Here is a 13,382-nt window from a genome sequence, read left to right on the forward strand (position 1 = left end):
CAGTGCACTGAAAAGGTTATAGCATCATGTCCATGATTTTCTTGCAAAAAAAATGCACAAATTTAATTGAATTATGAGGAAAGATCCCACAAACCAAAATCTAGAAACAATCTACAGAATAACTGTCCAATTCTCTTCAATAATGTGAAGATCACACAAGACATAGACCAAGGAGCTGTTCCAGATTAAGGAAACTAAGGAATTACAACTGCTGTGGCCTGGGTGTGGTTTGTCCCCCCAAAAGTTTATTACTGGAGGCTTGGTACCCAGAGGCAGGGTGGAACCTTTAAGAATTGGGGACTAGTGAGAGATAATTAGGTAAAATGGGCATTACCCTCATGAAGGGATTAATGCTGGTCTCCAAGGAGTGTGTTAGTTCCTATGACAGTGGGTTGTAACAAAAGAGTAAGATTTGTAACAAAAGAGTAAGATTATAAGCCTCTTGCTTCCTATCTCACCAAGTGATCTCTTTCTCTCTCTCATATGCACTCAGGCCATGATGCCATCCACCATATTGTGATATGGCCAGAAGGCCCTCACCAGAGGCTAAATGGGTGGGGCCACCCAATATTTGGCTTTCAGCCTCCAGAACCATGAACTAAATCAATCCCTTTTCTTACAAAGTACCTAGTGTCAGGTATTGTGTTATAGTAACACAAAATAGGCCAAGACAACAACTAAATGCAATGCGTGCTCCCAAATTGTATATTGGATCAGAAAAGGGACATTAGTAGGACAGTTTGTAAAATCTGAATAAAGTACATAGGTTAAATAATAGTATATTGTTAATTTCTTGATTTTGATTAGTATGCTATAGTTACATCAAATAACATTATTTGAAAAATTTGGGTGAAAAATATGTGGAACTTCTTTGGAACAGTTTTTGCTAATTTTTAAAGTCTGAAGTTATTCTAAACAAGTCTTTTAAATTTTTAAACGTGTGATACAACGTTATGAGACCAGTTTTTATCCATAAATCTGAAGACAATTCTAAAAGGAATACTGTTATTTTCAGTGTTATGTGTGTCTTTCAAGATGAATACTTTCCAAGGAGATGAGGCTCTTTCACATGTACAAATGTCACACTCTTTACATTACCAGTATCATCTAATTTATCCCATAAGCATTTGTTTTCCTAAAAACCCTATAAAACATGTCTCACATTCAGTTTGATAGGAAAGGATCTAAGTGGCTCCCACAGGCCATAGGGCTGGGAAACTGCAGAGATGGAGCCAGACTCAGGGGTCAGCTCTGCCTTCAGAGCTCCTTCCACTAGGGTAACCTGCCTCAAAGATCTTACTTCTAAAGTGCATCAAAGACCCACATCCCACGGCGTTTAAGACCAAAAAAGCTAAAGTAGGGTGAAAGCGTGACAGACTCCACATTTGTAAATAACCACGCTGAAAAGTTCATAAAGATCACTCTCACTGAAGTTAGTAGAATGTAACATTTCACCTGGTGGCAGGGGAGAAGCTAATCTGTTCTTTCCCCCAAGGTCTTGAATAGTGGTAACAATGGTTAACATTTGTTGAACAAATAATATTGCCAATAATTGTCTAAGTTCTAATATGTTAGCTCACTTAATCCTTGAAACAACCCTATATCATAGGTATGTTTTATCATTCTAGTTTGACAAATAAGAAAACTGAAAGTTTAAGCAACTTGCCCACAGTCACTCAGTGAGGAACCAAGAGGCGGGGCACTGGGACCACATTGGTCCAGGATCTTCTAGTATTTCCAGGATGTTTTTGCCTTTCCTGTAAACACTCACAAACCTTTCTGTTTCCTTCAAAGTCCACACTTCATCACACTGCCTTCCACCCCTCTGGCCTCCTTTCAGATCTTCAGGACTCATTTCAAATATGAAAGCCGGACACGATTTTGTCAGTCACACTGGGTGGTGTTCAGTGAGCCCACAGGACCACACCTGAGGGAATAAGAGCCCAGGACAGTACAGAAAGAAAAGATCAAGTATCCTGACAGTGCTCACCATCTTCTCAGAGAATTCTTTAGAAAAATAACAAGACTTTTCACTATTTCCAGAAAAGAAAGCCACTCTCTTCTCTGTCCATTGAGATTTATTGGAGGATGGATTTTCGTCCTTCATCAGCCACAAGTGGACACCAATCCTGTACCTGCCCATGGTGTAGGAATATTAGAGAGGGATCAGGTGTCTCTCACAAATCAGTATCTTTTCTGATTCCTCTGTTATCATTCCATGGGCCAGGGCTACAAGCACTCACTTTGGAGCGTTGTTAGGATTAATCACTGAACTCCATCTGCCACGCCCAATTTCACAGACACCATAGACCCACAAGTGGCATTCCTAAGAGAAAATGGTAAGAGTACTAAATGCCCAGATTAGCGCTGATGGTTTAGTCTGCCTATAATGTAACACACACACACACACACACACACACACACACACACACACACACACATTTGCAAGATGATTCCTCTTTCAGAAGATATAATTAGATAATTAAATTTAAATATGCTTCCAACATTCTATTTAACTACATGTGTTTAGAATCTTTTCAACCTGCCTAAAGTACAAAGATGAAATTCTTTATGCTCCTGAAACAATATCAACACCTCAACTTTTTCTTATTTTTAAAATGTCAACTAAATTGTAAGAATCTTTTAATCTCTCTGCTTCCTCTGTGTCTGAGTCCCTTATTCATTACTGTAATAAAATACCTGAAGTTGGGTGACTTTACAAAGAAAAGAGAATTGTTAAACTCATGGTTTTGGAGGCTGAAAATCCAAGATTCAGAGGCCCTGTTGGTTGAGCCTCTGGTGAGGATCTAAAGTGGATGGTAACATGGCAGGAGCAAGAGATCAATCACAAGACAGGAAGCCAAAGAGTGATGCAGGAGTCAGGCTTAGGCATTTATAATAACTTCCTCTTGCAAGAACTAATTCAGGGTCCCACAAGAACTACCTTAATCCTTTCCAAGGGCATGACCCCCAGTGACCTGAGTACCTCCCACTGGTCTCCACCTCTTAAAAATTCCACCACTTCTCCTATCACCAAACTGGGGGCCAGGCCTTCAACCTGTGAACCCTTGGGGGACAAACCATATTCCAACCGTAGCACTATGTTCTGTCCCTTTCACCTCAGAGCCTCTCATATTCAGGAATCCGATTACAAACCGTTCTTAATGCTCAAGGAATGAATTCAAAAATCATGGGGATGTCTTCCCCCCCTTTTTTCCCTGGCTCTTACCTTTTATTTTTCTTTCCTTCCCTCTCACCCCCTCACCCAGACCCCCTGTGCATATTCTAAGTCACTTTCCTTCTCAACCGAGTCGACCTAATTTCATAATTCAATAGAAATTAGTAGATGGGAGAATCTCAACAAAATCCCATGTGCCTGTGAATCCTGGTAACCAGCCATTATGATAATGTCACAGACAGGGACAGGAGATCTTCCAGCTGACGTCTGTTTCTTTTCATACAATCCTTCGTGGATCCCTACAGCTTCCCAGGGGTACTTCAGAGGTTCCACAGAAAACTATCTGCCAAGAAATAATGAATAAACTAAAAAAAAATGATACCCTTCCTTTGTCTTTATTAGATTTCCTCCTAAATTTCTGGTTTGGAAATAAAAGGACCATGGCTTGAGAAAAAAGTATGGAAACAACTTTCCAGTTTGACAGATGAATAAACTGAGCTCCAGGGAAGGCGAAGGAACAAGATGAAAGTTGTAAAAGTCCTCAGGATCTGTTCAGCAAGATCATGATATGAGTAAAACTTTGTAATTGACCTTGAATTAGAGCAGAGACCATAGATTCATAGACCTTTATCAGCTTGGGTTGATGGGTGTATAGAAATCAGTTGGGGATCCAATGAGTGCACCATCTCCATCCAACGCCATGAAGCACCCTTGTACTGAACTGACTGCTGTAGTTCAGTAAGGGAGCTTCGGTAAGCTGTAAGGGAGCCTTACAGCTCTGGCTTCCTGTAAAAGCATGTTCAAAGAGTCCTTATCTGTAGTAAGAAAAACTGAAAGTAGCCCAAATGCTTATCCATGGACAGCAGAATATTTTCTAGCAATAAAAAAGAGGAAACACTTCGAGACTAAAATAGAATTATCTCCAAGGTACAGTCCTACTGAAAACATAAAATCAAGATGGTAGGTGTGTGTTCATAAACACACACACAAATATGTATATAGAGAGAAAGTCATGGGGAAGGGAAACGGGTACCAAGGGCAAAGGAGTAGAAGACTTCTCCTCATAAACGTCTCTGAGCCTTTTGATTTCCATCATGTGAGTATATTCCCTGGTTGAAGAATAATTTCATTTTTAAATTAAAAAGCCTCAGCTTCAAAATCTACCTTGGAGTTGTGTCTTTGTATCTATAATTCTTTTAAAATCTATAATTTGTATTCTCTTTTATTCTCCATGGGCACCTCAATTTCCGTTCCTTGACAAAAAGAACTCTTTGTCCCTTCTTCATTTGATTTCATAATAAACTTGCTGCTGGCTTTAAGCTCAATTGCCCAACATCCAATAAAATAACCCAGTCAGCGTAGAAGATAACTGCTTCCTGACATTTTAAAACGCTCAGCTTTCATGTTTCTGGCTCTTCAACATCCCTCAATCTAAGGCTGCCAGATCCTTCTTTCAGTGTTCTATCCAAATGCAGGATAGTCGCACAGCGGTCATGTCTAAACAGTTTTCCCAGGGACAATTAGGGCCCAGAATTCACAGCCTTCTAACACCCAGTCAGAATGCATCCTACATACTTCAAATTAAAACTTCCTTCCTTAGCTAATCTCATCCAAGAACTGAGATCTTAAGCTTATAGGTAATCTCTCAGCAAGTATTACTCTAGCTAAAATCTATTGTAGATAAAAGAGGTGTATTGTATCCCATGCTTTGTGTTCCAATAACTTTTTTATGGGTGGTGGATCAGGGAAGTGCTAGGAATCTCACCCTGCAGTGCCCCCTACTGGTCATGAGAAGGCGAAAAGGGAATGGCAGTAACTTTGTAAGAGGTGCCGAGGGAATGATCTGTTATGGTGTTTTGTTTTGTGTTTCCACATACCTTTCAAACGTGTATCGTTTTTGTACACATGCTATCCTGGTTATAAGCGTGCAGATAATGTCTATGAGTCACATTGGTGTCAACCCAGTGTCAACAAAATGAAGAAGCACTTCAAACTACAGGGACAGTAGAAGAGGGTCCCTCTAGGGAAAGAAGACAAGGGCCTACAATCTTCCTAAGAGCTCTCCTGCTTCACCCCCCAGCCCTAGAGAGCCTGGCCACAATCACATAGCGTGGGGCTCATCTGCCAAAACCTATATGTGGAAGTTCTATTGGGTTTTTCCCCCCTCATTTATTTTCCTTCTTTTCAACATGTAATCATGAAATGATTAACCACATTAGTTTTGCATTTGTTTTAATGTGATTTCCTCCCATCACATTGGTTTTGTCTAACAACTAATGGGAAATCCCTTGATTTGGGGTTCATAGGGACTTAAGAATTGAGACTTCTATTAAGGAGTTTGAGCATGCACAACGAGGGGGTCCAAAGGCCTCCAGATTTCCAGGTATCCTGAAGAAATCGCCTACAATCCCATCTTTGTGAACACGTAGCCTGACCTGGTGATGCAGGATGTTCAAAAGAACCCTTCCCATCTCAGTTTTCATGCCATGTCCCAAAGCTGAGACAACAGAGATCCCCGCAGGATTTGCCAGGGTCGAAACATTGCTCTTCAGATGGGAACCCATCACCTACCTCCTAACAATAGAAAAGAATTGTTCAGAAGGTAGAAGCCACAAGGCAGCTGGAATTTTCTTTGAAGACAGATGTTGGTATCCCAAGATTCCACCTCACCAAGGGCAAGAACTTGGTGCTTATCTTAGGCCAAGGAAGGAGTTCTTTAAGGGGACAGCTTGGAGAATCTGTCATTGGTTCCCTGGAGACTGCAGACAGACCCTGACTGAACCCCCAAGTGTGAATGATGAGCAGTCACTGGAACAGCTCACCTAGCAGCAAAGAGGCAAAGGAAAGGGAGCATCAGTCTTTCCAGAGTTTGGTGGAACATTCACAAGTTTCCCGCTGAGCAGCTACAAACCCTGTGGAAGAGAACCAGGCTTGGGTTGCCTTAAGTGGATGCCCTGGAGGGACAAGATGACCCCAACAGAGGAACAGATTGCCAAGAGCCAGGGACTAGGGGGAAAGCTGGCCAGAGCCAGAGCCACTGCTCAATCAAGGGATCCGCAGGTGGGAAACCACTAGGGTAGAGTCCCTGGATACTCTCTGAAAGTTCCCTTCCCCTGCCAACAGTAAGCACCAGAGCTAAAACATCTAACTCACCCAGCCAAGAAGGACTTCCCACCCCAGCAAGGTCTCCCAACCCCACACAGGCTTCCTGTCCAAAAAACCTGAGCTAAGAGAAAGGAGAAACTTGACTTCAGACTTTGCAATTGTTAATGATTATCTTTTTATTTGTGATTCATAATGAAAGGAGAAAACATAGGCCCAGATTCTAGAAGTTTCACATTTTGCATATGCCTGCAAGTAGACCAGAAAACAAAAGAAGCCAGAAGCAGTGGTGCATGCCTGTAACTCCAGCAACTCAGGAGGCTGAGGGCAGAGAATCACAAGTTAGAGGCTAGCCTAATCAACCTTAGTGAGATCCTGTCTCAAAATAAAAAATAAAAAAGGCTGGCGATGTGGTTCAGTGGTTAAGTGTCTCTGGTTTCATTCCCCAGTACCAAAAGAAATGAAAGACAAACTCCTGAGATCCCTTCCAGGAAACAGAACTTGGGAAGGATTACAACCAATATTTAAATAGTATTTTACAAACCACATTCATGTACCATGTTTAGTAACTATAATCAAGCCAGGTGTGGTAGCTCGCCCTGTTATCCCCGCCACTCGGGGGCTGAGGCAGGAGGATCTCAAGTCCCAGACCAGCTTGGACAATTTAACAAGACTCTGTCTTAAAATAAAAAATAAAAAGGGCTGGGACATAGCTCAGTGGTAAAGCACACCCAGGGTTCAATTCCTGGTACCTCAAAAAGAAAAGTACTATAATTATCCTCATTTCAAAGATGAGAAAACACAGGTTTAAAAACTTGCTGCAGGATCCAAGCATGCTACTAAGTGAATTTAAATCTAGCCTATCAGACTCTGGGGAAATTCTAGAAATTCCAACGGATACAAAGTATAATAGATTACACATGTTTATGTTCTCCCCAAAGTTTATGTTTAAATCCACCCCCCACCCAGGTCAGTGATTAGGAGGTAGAAATGTTGGGAGGTAATTAGATCCCTTATAATGGGATTAGTGCCCTTACAAGAGACCCCAGAGAGATCCATTGTCCTTCCCTGAGGTTACAGTGAAAAGAGGAACCAGAAAGTGCACTCTCACCAGACACCAATCTTCTGGGCCCTGATGTTGGACCTCTCAGTTTCCAGAACTGGGAGGAAATAAATTTCTGTTCCTTATAAGCTTTATCATAGTGGGTTACAGCAGCCCAGTCAGACTAAGACATAAAGAATTTGGTATTTTATCTCATGATCACCAACCCATATATGTAACCTCACAGCTAAATACTATAAGCCTAGCCAATCAAAGATTCTCTTCTTTTGAAGATTCAATTTCAAAGATTCGATTCTTCTTGAGAATTCATTCTCAACTACTTAAAGACCCCAGAAGGTCCCTTTCACCTTGACAAGCTCTACACCTCTAACTGCACCTTTTCCCAGAGCCTGCACATCCGTCTTCTCAATTATTTTGCTGCATGTTTGTCCATAATCTTCAGTAAGCTGTGGTTACGCCTTACAGCTGAGATAGAGTATTTTTGTCCTAAAAATAAAATTCCCGGTGCATATTGTTCCCATGACATTCCTATTCTACTAATTTAACATTATATGTGATTTTTAATTATTTAGGTCCCAGGTAAAGTTTTCAGTTTTCTTGTTTGTTTATTGGTGGTGGTGGACTGACCCCAGGGCAAGCACTCTACCCCTGAGCACATCCATCACCAGCCCAGGGCTTGCTGTTTTTCTCATACACTTGGCAGGTTTTATTAGATCAGATGATTGGCCATTTCTTGCTTCTTTTTCATCAAGAGAAAAGAATAGAAGGGGAGAAAGGAAAGCGGAACCAGTCCACTGCAGCAGTATAGAAAAATAAACCCCCTTAAAAGGCAGGGTGCGGTGGCGCACATCTGTCATCTCAGCAGCTATGGAGGCTGAGGCAGGAGGATCACAAGTTCAAAGCAGCCTGAGCAAAAGCGAGGTGTTAAGCAACTCAGTGAGACCCTGTCTCTAAATAAAATATAAAATAGAGCTGGGGATGTGGCTCAGTGGTCGAGTGCCCCTGAGTTCAATCCCCAGTGCCAAAAAAAAAAAAAAAAAAAACCACCTTCCATCAATTCCCCCAGGGTACCAAGGTCCCACTGCAGAACAACACTTTTTCATTTCCTTGATCCAAGAAAGACGAGATGTCCCTTCTTGGAAGCCCCTCCTTGGTGCCAGAGTCCCACACCTTTCTATTCCAATTCAAAACAACCAGAGCACTGAAGATTCACAATGTGCTTAAGGCCCAGGTATTTTTTGGCCCAAGATGGGGAGCCCAGAAATACATTTGAAACTTTGAAAATGCTAAAGAGGGTGGAATAGCTCACTGCAGTTGCCACTCTCCCTGCCCTCAGACCGATGACCCTAATAAGTAGACTAAGAGTCAGTTCTGCTTGGCCTAGGACCTAGAGCAGCTCTGGCACCAGATAAGTCTCAGGTGGGCCAGAGTTTGGAGATAGCAGTTTTGTCTGCCACATCAGAGCTTCTTAAACTTTAACGTACCTAGTATAATAATTAATAAATATGGACTCTGTCATGCTTTTCCTTTATTTAAAATCACCCAATAGAGACTTTAATCGCATCTACAAATGCTTTCATGCCAACACGTAAATTTGGCTGATACTTGATTTAGAATGGAGACCACAAACTGGGCAGGGTGGCCTGTAATCCCAGTGGGTCCAGAGGCTGAGGCAAGAGGATCAAAAGTTCTAGGCCAGCATACTACCAAAAGCGCTACACACATTTAATGCAATTCCTATTAAAATTCCAATGACATTCTTCATAGAAATAGAAGAAGCAGTCATGAAATCCACTTGGAAAAATAGGAGATCCAGATTAGCCAGAACTCCTTAGTGAGAAAAGTCAAGCAGCATGCATCACAATACCAGACCTTAAATTATACTGTAGAGCTATAGTAACAAAAATGGCATGGTATTTGGCACCAAAATAGACATGAAGACCAATGGTACAAAATAGAAGACACAGAGAAAAACCCACATAAATACAGTTACTCATACTAGACAAAGTTGCCATAAAGGTAGATTGGAGAAAAGATAGCCTCTTCAACAAATGATTCTGGGAAAACTGGAAATCTGTACATAGCAAAATGAAATTAAACCCTTATTTCTCACTTGCACAAAAATCAAATGGAGAGATTCAAGACGGCACATTAGAGGAAGATTGCTTTTCAGTTGTTCCATGGCTCAGGATTCAAGCAACAGGAGTACTGCTTCTCAGTGAGGTGGGTGAAAGTGGGAATCACTAAAATTCAATATCAGTACAATCAATCAACAAGTACATGAAAAAATGCTCACCTTCTCTAGCAGTCAGAGAAATGCAAATCAAAACCACCCTAAGATACCATCTCACTCCAGTAAGATTGGCAGCCATTATGAAGTCAAACAACAACAAGTGCTGGCGAGGATGTGGGGAAAAGGGTACACTTGTACATTGCTGGTGGGACTGCCAATTGGTGTGGCCAATTTGGAAAGCAGTTTGGAGATTCCTGGGAAAGCTGGGAATGGAACCACCATTTGACCCAGCTATTCCCCTTCTTAGACTATTCCCTGAAGACCTTAAAAGAGCCTACTATAAGGATACTGCTACATCGATGTTCATAGCAGCACAATTCACAATAGCTAGACTGTGGAACCAACTTAGATGCCCTTCAATAGATGAATGGATTAAAAAATGTGGCATTTATACACAATGGAGTATTACGCAGCACTAAAAAAATGACAAAATCATGGATTTGCAGGTAAATGGATGGCATTAGAGCAGATTATGCTAAGTGAAGCCAGCCAATCCCTAAAAAACAAATGCCAAATGTCTTCTTTGATATAAGGAGAGCAACTAAAAACAGAGCAGGGAGGAAGAGCATGAGAAAAAGATTAACATTAAACAGGCACCGAGAGGTGGGAGGGAAAGGGAGAGAGAAGGGAAATTGCATGGAAATGGAAGGAGACCCTCATTGTTATACAAAATTACATATAAGAGGATGTGAGGGGAAAGGGGAAAAAGACAAGGGAGAGAAATGAATTACAGTAGAGGGGGTAGAGAGAGAAGATGGGAGGGGAGGGGAGGGGAGGGGGGATAGTAGAGGATAGGAAAGATAGCAGAGTACAACAGACACTAGTATGGCAATATGTAAAAACGTGGATGTGTAACCCATATGATTCTGCAATCTGTATATGGGGTAAAAATGGGAGTTCATAACCCACTTGAATCAAAAGTATGAAATATGATATGTCAAGAGCTTTGTAATGTTTTGAACAACCAATAAAAAAATAAATTAAATAAATAAATAAATATAAATAAAAATAAAATTCAATATCAGATAGAGTTTCTTAGAGCCTCAGCAATTTGGGTGTATTGAACAAAGAACAAGAAAGATTACACTGGAGCCAAGCAAGCTGCTGTAGCAGCAGCAGCACTGTATCACCACAGATGGGTAGGAGACCCTCAGAGAGAGAAATTGGGTAACTGACAAGTTTGACACAGAAAAACCTGCAGAAGAGAAAAGCAGCTGAACTTAATGAATCCAGAGACTGAACAGCAAACTGGTGTTTGAAACGTGTTCTGTGTTTCTCAACTGGCAAGCAGAGAGCTGAGGCAGGAGTCATCTTGAGGAAGCCACACTGCTGCTTGCTGGTGCAGGAGTCCAGGAGATCATAGAAAATATTACCGTACTATCCCACTCAAGCAGAACTGAGTGAAGTGGGCGCAGAAAAGATTGTGCCCAGGGGAATTTCATGGCAGAAATGTGGAAGGGAATGCAACTCACTTTCCCTTTAAGTCTGACAGCTCACATGACCAGCTAAAGAGGGTGGGGGAAGCTGAACAGGTGGGCATGATTATGCTCAAGGACTAAATCTGGGAAAACTGTATTTGTGGGCAGTGGAGTATGTGAGACCTGTAGAGGGACAGCTCCCCTGTCCTGTGAATAAAATTCTTGCAAGACTCCTGAGACTTGCAGACTCCAATCAGAGATTGTCATTTGCACAACTAGGGGTATATTGCTCTCTGCAGAGTAGACATCACCCAACAAAGCCCCTAAATCCAGATTAGAGCTGAGCCCCAGCCATGAAAAGTCCCCTCTTAGAACCCCATAGCAACCCCACTCTGGGAGTGCATTCTGTCTGGTCTGTCTGGACAATCTCCAGTCCTACCTTGTACTCGTGAGAAAAGAAGCTGAGACCAATTGAACCAGCATCAGCTTTAGCTTGCTCCAGTTGGCAGCTCAGTGAGCAACAAAAAAAAGGGGGGAAGGGGTTAACAACCCCCAACCCCTGCACATCCCAGCCTTTCTCTTTCTGTCTCACTCTCCCTCTCTCAGTTCATAGACCAATTAAAAATGGAAAGAACAGTTGGGCATAGGCAGTGATCATCCATTATACTTTTGACTACCTCAGTGGAGACAATTATTTCATTTTTCATTAAGAAGTTCCCCCCTCTTTGTGTGTGTTTCGGGGGAGTGTGCATGCATGTGTGTGTGCATGTCTTCTTGCTGAGCTGATTGATTCATGGATATATATATATATATATATATATATATATATATATATATATATATATATATTCATGGAGATATATATATATATATATTCATATTTGTTCTTTTTTCTCATTTCCTTTCAAGGATTAGGGGTTTTATTTATTTTGGTTTTGCTTTGTTTGCATCTCCTGTTTCTCTTCCTCTCCTTTATTCTCCAGTAGACCAATTCTCTTGTTCTCTCTTTTTTTCTACCTTTGCTTTATTTTTCTTCTTCTGGTTTATAGACATCACTTGTGTTATATTTTCTGTTCTCTCTCTGTTCACATTCTGAACATTTTAAATTTTCTTTTACCTTCTATCATATTTTCTTTTCTCTTAATTAGCTGTATTTTACCACCTTTTAGAACTATTTGGTTTATATAACTCCTGCTCCCAACATTCATGTAATTGCAGTTATTACTGTTGTGAATTACATAGTTGACTCCTGCTGTTTAACACCAGATTTAATTCATGACTATTTATTGGTTTGCTATGTACTTTGCTCCACCACAAATTAACCACATTTCAAACTTTAGTGATATTTTAATATAAATAATGTACTTAAAAATGAGACCCAACTATATGCTATTTTAAGAGATTCACATTATAGGCAAAGACAGCCATGAGTTGAAAGTGAAAGGATGGAAGTTGGCCCACCATTTGAAAAACAAACAAGAGTAGATACTCTCATTTCCAACAAGGCATACTTTAAGTCAAAATTATTCAGAAGAAATAAAGAAGGTTACTTCATACTGGTAATTGGAACAATCCAACAAGAAAATATAACAAGAGTAAATATATATGCTCCAAACATTGGTGCACCTAATCACATAAAACAGACACTACTTGAATTAAAGATTTAGATAGACCCCAGCATAGTAATACTGGGTGATTTCAACATACCTCTTTCCTATTAAATAGGACATCCAGACATAAACTCAGGAAAGATTCTTTGGAACTAAAAAATATAATAAATCAAATGGACTTAACAGACTTTCTTCTCAGCATATTTTAGGCCACAAAGCAACTCTTAGCAAATATGAAAAAAAAGATAGAATTATTTGCATCTTATCAGATTATAATGGAATTAAATTAGAAATCAATACCCAAAAAAAAAACAGAGAAACTATATAAATATATAGAGATTAAACAATACATTTTTTCATGATGAATGGGTGATAGAAGAAATAAGGAGAGATATGCAAAAATTCTTAGAATCAAATAAGAATAGTGATACAACATACTAGAATTTCTGAGACACTGTGAATGCAGTTCTAAGAGGAAACTTTATAACTATGAGTGCCTACATAAGAAAACCATAAAAATCTCAAATAAACAACTTAATGATGCATCTCAAGGCTCTTGAAAAACAAACAAAATAATTCCAAAACCAGTAAAAAGAAGGGAATAATTAAGATCAAGTTGAAATCAATAAAACAGAGAATAAAAAAATACAAAGGCTCAATGAAATGAAGAGTTGGTTATTTGAAAAGATAAATGAGATTGATAATCCTCTCTAGTCAA

Source organism: Ictidomys tridecemlineatus, chromosome 7 (genome assembly GCF_052094955.1).
Source record: "Ictidomys tridecemlineatus isolate mIctTri1 chromosome 7, mIctTri1.hap1, whole genome shotgun sequence".
In the NCBI taxonomy this organism is placed as follows: Eukaryota; Metazoa; Chordata; class Mammalia; order Rodentia; family Sciuridae; genus Ictidomys; species Ictidomys tridecemlineatus.